Source organism: Mandrillus leucophaeus, unplaced genomic scaffold (genome assembly GCF_000951045.1).
Source record: "Mandrillus leucophaeus isolate KB7577 unplaced genomic scaffold, Mleu.le_1.0 Scaffold260, whole genome shotgun sequence".
Taxonomy (NCBI): Eukaryota; Metazoa; Chordata; class Mammalia; order Primates; family Cercopithecidae; genus Mandrillus; species Mandrillus leucophaeus.
Genome location: NW_012102699.1, coordinates 2,428,525 through 2,434,082, shown reverse-complemented (window position 1 = coordinate 2,434,082; position 5,558 = coordinate 2,428,525). Strand labels below are relative to the sequence as shown.

The 5,558-nt window shown below is 43.9% G+C and overlaps 1 protein-coding gene across 4 annotated transcripts in view; it reads left to right on the top strand.

Annotated features, from left to right (window-relative positions):
- GCNT1 (glucosaminyl (N-acetyl) transferase 1, core 2) overlaps positions 1-5,558 on the top strand; it is an 82,834-nt gene that overhangs the window by 43,034 nt on the left and 34,242 nt on the right. For 2 of the 4 annotated variants that reach the window (XM_011984089.1, XM_011984093.1), the window contains exon 1: positions 452-577. The exons of 1 other annotated variant lie outside the window; for it this stretch is intronic. The gene's annotated coding sequence lies outside the window, so the exon portion shown is untranslated. Of the gene's footprint in view, positions 1-451; positions 578-2,620; positions 2,688-5,558 lie in introns of those variants that run through there. One more of the 4 variants, XM_011984092.1, reaches the window with a different exon arrangement.

Sequence of the window (5,558 nt, the reverse complement as noted above, 5' to 3'; positions counted from 1 at the left end):
TTGGCTGCGGGCGTGGATAGGCAGGGAACGAAAAGACTCGCTGCCATCCCTTGGGTGCCAGGGGCTTAACTTCATTTAACTTCATTGAATCCTAACCCCAGCCCGGCTAAGAGGCACTTTCACCCCTACTTTACTGATAAAAAGGCCAATGCTAGGATAATAAATGACACGCCTTAGAGCAAACTATTACTAATAATAGAAAAGGAGACGTCAGTTTAGGGGCTCCGAAGCCTCTCTCCTTTCCTGCTCCCTCGCTTTCTTTCTTCTCGCGGCAGTCTAGGAAACTCGCGCGCAGGGTCTATTACGAAAACAAGTGATTCGTCTTAAACGCATTTTACCCCCTCCTAGGTTTCTCTTTCCTCTTCTTTTAAAGTATCTCAGGCAGATTCCTACAAGTTTTGGTTATTAGGTTTTTGAAATGCAAGAAGCCCTTGCTCACTGCTTCTTTTCTCCTGGCAGCGCTTTCTGCGCAGCACAGGCACCCTCGCCTGTCACGCCTCCCTATCCTCTTCCCGTCTCCCAGCGTGGATGAGGGCGCTTGCAGATCCCAGCTGGGGCACTGGCCGCCTAGGCCGAGGTAGGTTCTGTAGGCACCTGGCATGCTGTAGATGCATATAAACGTTGCCCTGTACACCCTTTGCCTTGTTATTTCTTTCTGCAGAAAAGAGAGTCGTTTTTTTACACATAATGGGGCAAGAGGCCAATTGGGAGGATATATGGTGTTCAAAGAAAGCCATGGTGCCTTGAGATGAGAATGCGGCCACAGCTTTTTGTGGGCTGAATTTGATGGGTGGGAGGTGAGAGACGTGGTCTGGAAGTTGTCTCTTCGTCTGGCATTCTGCCCCCCTTCCAGAGCTGTTCTGAAAGGCCGGTTTGTTTTATAGAGGGGAGGAGGAGAGGTTAATAGTTTTTAAAGATCAGTGTAAATTACCTGCTAGGAGCTTAGGCAATTCCAGGCAGGCCCCCCTGCTGGAGGCTTTGGTAACAGATTTCAGTTCTGGCAGGGAGGAAAACTCAGACTGTGTAGATACCTGCTTTTTCTTAAAGGAATTTTTTTCAGGCCTTTAAAATGGTACTATCGGGAAACTGATTTCTTAGAAATGGCAAACTCCTTTAGTTTTGAATACAATATACCAAACTGTGAATTTACTTTTAAGAAGTGTTTTATTGGCCGAGAGATTGATATTTTTTCCATTTCATGACGAGGGTTTGACGGTCACTGCCACCTCCTCTGTCCGTCCTTCAGCTTGGCCCTGTAAAGGACCTCCTTAGCCGTGGCCCCAAGTTTGTACTAGATTCTGTCCTTCATTAATTATAGTTCATTCTTGATTAATGATAGCAATGCTTCCACTCACTTTTTAAGGAGTTATTCCTTTTCCATTTGTGATGGAATTGCTTAACAGTAAGAAAAACGTTTTTCCCTAAAACTGGGATCACAAAATCCACTGTATCCATGTGGACTAAACAGGTAATGCACGAGAGTGCTTGAGTGGGCCCAGGTGACTGCAGAGGAACCTGCTAAATCTGGGTGGATAGTGACCATTTCCACCTAGTATCCATGCAGGAATTCCCATGAAGCCATGCAGTGTAGGCAGCTCTTCCTTTTTTTTTTTTTTCCATGAATAGCTGATAACTTTTACTTAAAAATAAAAAATGTAAAGCCTGATTTTAAATATTGGCTCGTATTTTTTCCTTTTTAAAACACAGAGAGGGCCAGGCGCAGTGGCTCACACCTGTAATCCCAGCACTTTGGGAGGCTGAGGAGGGTGGATCACGAGGTCAGGAGTTCAAGACCAGCCTGGCCAAGATGGTGAAACCGTGTCTCTACTAAAAATTCCAAAATTAGCTGGGTATGGTGGCCGGGCGCCTGTAATCCCAGCTACTCAGGAGGCTGAAACAGAGAATTGTTTGAACCCGGGAGGTGGAGGTTGCAGTGAATCAAGATTGCGCCACTGCACTCCAGCCTGGGTGACAGAGTGAGACTCTGTCTCAAAAGAAAAACAAACAAACAAAAAAAAACAACAAAAAAAACAACAAACCACACACAAAGAGGCTGGGCATGGTGGCTCATACCTGTAATCCCAGCATTTTGGGAAGCCAAGGCAGGTGGATCACTTGAGGTCAGGAGTTTGAGACCAGCCTGACCAACATGGCAAAACCCCATCTCTACAAAAACAAAAATCAGCCAGGTGTGATGGTGGGCACCTGTAATCCCAGCTACTCAGGAGGCTGAGGCAGGATAATCGCTTGAACCTGGGAGGTGGAGGTTGGGATGAGCAGGGATTGTGCCACTACACTCAAGCCTGGACGACAGAGTGAAACTCCATCTTAAAACAAAAAACTCACGAAGAATAAAATCAAACTTGTTTCATGCATCATCTGTTTGCAAAGCTCTGCCTTAAAAACTGCTAATGTACACGGTGATTATATTCACTGAGGAATGGAAAATTCTGAACTGTGATGTAGATATTATATATTTTCATGAAATGAAAGTGATAGAAAACAGAAATTACTACTGGAAATGATCAATGGTCAAATTCTGTTTTCTATGAAGTGTGTGGTATTTCAGCTATACTGTGTGTGTGTGCGTATATATATATATATATATTTTTTTTTTTATAGAGCCAACCAAGGACTCTTGTCACTATTTTTATTTATTCTAATGAGAAATGTATTCATGGTTCCAGGTCAGTATGTCAGATGTCTAACTCCCTGTCTTAAAAAGGGAGTTCCCAAATGACTGTTCATATAACCAGATGTGTTTCTTGTGGAGACTGTCTGTATTCTTGGCTTTGTCACTGGATTTGTGGCTTAGTGCTGTCACGTTTCCTATCTGAGGCAAATGCCATGTATTAGTTTAAACCAGCCTTTCTCAGTTGTGTCACTTTTGACATTTTTGGCCAGATAAGTGTTGTTGTGGGGGCTGTCCTGTGCATCGCAGGCGTTTAGCAGTGTCTCTGGCCTCTACCTATCAAATAAGTGCCAGTGCACCCTCCCTGCAGTTAAACGACCCCAAATGTCTCCAGACATAGGCAAATGTTCCCTGGAGAACAAAGTCATTTTTGGTTGAGGAACAAAATGAACCTATATTTAAGATGGTCTAAACGTTTCTGAGATGGTCTAAACATTTATAAGCTTAACAATTAACTTCAGACTCTTCATGACTAGAGAAGCTATTTGTAGATTTAAACGTCTGACGTTTTGAAACGTCTTTATCATAAAGATAACTAAATCAGTGTTCTTTGTGAATGGCCAATGTGTCCTGCCGGTTTCTTTTCTTTTTTTTTTTTTTCTTTTTCCTACTCTGAGAAGCATGCCTTGCCAGTTTCCATCTCCAAAGAAATTTCAAGTGTTCAGTGCATTTGTTAAATTTCATAAAGTTTAAAAAGTTGGAAATGAACAAGGAATTCTACAGTAGTTTTACGTAGGATTTAGTTTTAAGAAAAATTAACCTCTTTTTAGCTAACAGCAATAAAACGAAGACTGCTGTGTATTTCTGTAATCTGAAAAATCTCAACTTTCTCAAAGGGAGCGCTACATAATGTATGGTATAACTTATATCAGAAGAAAACATGTCCTAGAAATGTAACCCTCTTTATTAGGACTTACATATGCTCAGGGAGGTTGAAAACAGCCTTGATTATGAAGGATGCCTCCTTAGCTGGGGATTAGCTATCCACTGGTCTCTTCCAGAAATCAAACTAATTTGGAAAACTCAGGACTGGCTACATAATTTGTGGGGCCCCTTGTTAAAAAAATTAAGAATTTGAACATGGTAACCACAGAGCATTAAACCAAGCACAGGGTCCAGTGTGACTGCATTGGTTGCCCCCCCGTGAGCTGGCCCTGGTGAAACTATTTGTAGCTTACAGTAGGGTTGTGATCACAAATGCAAATCTAAACCGTGAAATGTTACTGCTGCCACTAGGCACCTGGAGTTTCTGCTTCCTTGATTGTTCTTCTGTTTCCAATGAGGAGTCTGCATGTATTTGGTCATCAATGCAATAACGTTACTAAAAAATCCTCCTGTGATTGATTTTTCCTTTGCTAAAGAGGTAGCCAAATTTTTGTTCATTAGAGTCATGGGTACTGGAGCAACCTATTTATTCAGGCATTCATTGAACAACTATTTACTGAGCATCTTTTAGATGCCCGGCATTGCTCGCTCCTGGGCCACAGCTGTGAACGAGATGGAGGGTCCCTGCCTTTGAGCTTATGAGCTTATGAGACAAACACATAGTCACACCAGCTCAGGCTATCACAATCCTAAGGGGTACTTAGGAAAGCACAGGGCGTTAGGGGAGCATGTGACCCTGAGACCTAACTTGGTTTAAGGGAGAGAGACTGTTCAGGGAAGGCCTGCTTAAAAAATGATATTTAAAATAAGGCCTGGGAGCAGGCATGGTGGCTCATACCTGTAATCCTAGCACTTTGGGAAGCTGAGATGGGAGAATCGCTTGAGGCCTGGAGTTCGAGACCAGCCAGGTCAACATAGCAAGACTCCAATCTCTTTTTTTTTTTTTTTTTTTTTTAAATAAAATTTTTTTAAAAAGGCTGAAAGATTAGTAGGAGTTAGTGAAGTACATTAGGGCATAAACTTACAGGCTGAAAGAGTTGAGATCAAGAGGAAAATATGTCTGGGGATGAGGCCTCTTGGGTCATTTTTAGGATTTTGGACTTTAATGTCAGCATAGTGGAAACCCACTTTTTGTTTGTTTCAGACAGGGTCTCACTCTGTTGCCCAGATTGGAATGCAGTGGCACGATCTTGGCTCACTGCAGCCTCTGCCTCCCAGGCTTAGGTGATCCTCCCACCTCAGCCTCCTGAGTAGCTGAGACTACAGGCACATGCCACCATGCCTGGGTAATTTTTGTATTTTTAGTGGAGATGGGGTTTTGCCATGTTGCCCAGGCTGGTCTCGAACTCCTGGGCTCAAGCGATCTGCCCACCTTGGCCTCTCAGAGTGCTGGGATTACAGGTGCAAGCCAGCACCCCTGGCCACTGAACAGTTTTTGATTTGAGGTTGTTTTTTCTTGTTGAAGACAGTGTCTCACTTTGTTGTCCAGGTTGGAGTGCAGTGGCTATTCACAGCTGTGATCATAGCACGCTTCAGTTGAACTCCTAGGCTCAAGTGATCCTCCCACTTCAGCCTCTCAAGTAGTTGAGACTACAGGCATGGGCTATCATATCTGACTAGAAGTAGTTTTATTTTCGACCCAGCAAGCCCTGATTCCTTTATGTTTTCTCTAGATTCTACTAAAGAAATTGGGCCAGGCGTGGTGGCTTAAGCCTGTAATCCCAGCACTTTGGGAGGCTGAGACGGGCGGATCATGAGCTCAGGAGATCGACACCATCCTGGCTAACATGGTGAAACCCCGTCTCTACTAAAAAATACAAAAAACTAGCCGGGCATGGTGGTGGGCGCCTGTAGTCCCAGCTACTCGGGAGGCTGAGGCAGAAGAATGGTGTAAACCCGGGAGGTGGAGCTTGCAGTGAGCTGAGATCCGGCCACTGCACTCCAGCCTGGGTGACAGAGCAAGACTCCGTCTCAAAAAAAA